This window comes from Nicotiana sylvestris, chromosome 8 (genome assembly GCF_000393655.2).
Source record: "Nicotiana sylvestris chromosome 8, ASM39365v2, whole genome shotgun sequence".
Classification (NCBI taxonomy): Eukaryota; Viridiplantae; Streptophyta; class Magnoliopsida; order Solanales; family Solanaceae; genus Nicotiana; species Nicotiana sylvestris.
The window spans coordinates 20,211,989-20,213,161 of NC_091064.1; the positions used below are offsets into that span (position 1 = coordinate 20,211,989).

The 1,173-nt window shown below is 29.8% G+C and overlaps 1 non-coding gene across 1 annotated transcript; it reads left to right on the forward strand.

The window, feature by feature from the left end:
- The first annotated feature begins 853 nt into the window (after positions 1-853).
- TRNAL-UAG (transfer RNA leucine (anticodon UAG)) lies at positions 854-933 on the forward strand. The gene has a single exon. It is a non-coding gene; the product is annotated as a tRNA-Leu (tRNA).
- Positions 934-1,173: the final 240 nt, after the last annotated feature.

Consider the following 1,173-nt stretch of genomic DNA (forward strand, 5'->3'; position numbering starts at 1 on the left):
TGAGGAAAAAGCACGATATGTTGAAATCAACTTCAAAGAGCAATAACTTTACTGTAGGCGTCCAAATTAATAAGTAAAATCATCAAATAATTTCAAGTATATGTCTTTTTGGAGTCTTAAATTGTATTCAAATAAGGAAAGAATATAAGCAAAATCTTACTCCATACTAAATATTAAAATTTTGAAGACCTAAATAGTAGAAAATAATTAACATCCAAAATTTAGGAAAATAATTTAAATTATAATTTTATCCAATATAAAATATATTTGTGCTTTTAATATATTATAGATAGATAGATAGATTGGAATTTGCAAATCTTTAAAAAAGAAAAGATTAATGTCTGGTAGGAGGCTCAAACAAAAATCGTGAGTACGAACCTTTTTCTTTTTTTCTTTTTTTTTTTTATTCTTTTTTTTTTTACATTTTTTCTTTTTTAATTTCTTTTTTTCCTTTGGCGCTTTCCGTGCCGGGATTCGTTAATCATGCAGCACGCACACGAGTATGAACCTTTTTGTTTTTGGTTTGTTCATTTTTAATAAAATTGGAAGGTAATGACTTATGTGGAAAATACAAAATGTTATGCGGAAATTTCACTCTCTCAAGTCAATTATATAAAATTACAAATCGATATAAACAAAGTCAGAATTATTGGATCGTGTTACCAAAAGAAAAGAAAAAAAATCGGAAATGGAATGAATAGGATTAATGATCTAATTAGATTATAAGGGGGGAAGGGGCGGGGGGGGGGGGGGGAACCAACGAAATTGGGCCTTAATTTGAAATAAAATCAACACAAACTATTTAATGTAGTTGAAATAAAATCAACACAAAACTAGTGGAGCAAAACACAATGACAGTTTGGCCGAGTGGTCTAAGGCGCCAGATTTAGGCTCTGGTCCGAAAGGGCGTGGGTTCAAATCCCACAGCTGTCACCTATTTTTTGTCACTTCTTTTTAAAAAAAATTTAGTGTTGAGAAATTTGCACTTTCAGTTCTTGGACTGTTGATAAATGTTGTTTGTATGTGTGTATGCATTTGTCTTTATATCTATTTTAATTAAGATAGAGACACATCGATCATATTAGTGTCTGTTTTTGTTGTTTGTAAGTGTGTTTGCATTTGTAATTTCATCTAGTAAATTGTTTAACGTCTCATAAAATTGCAAATAATCAT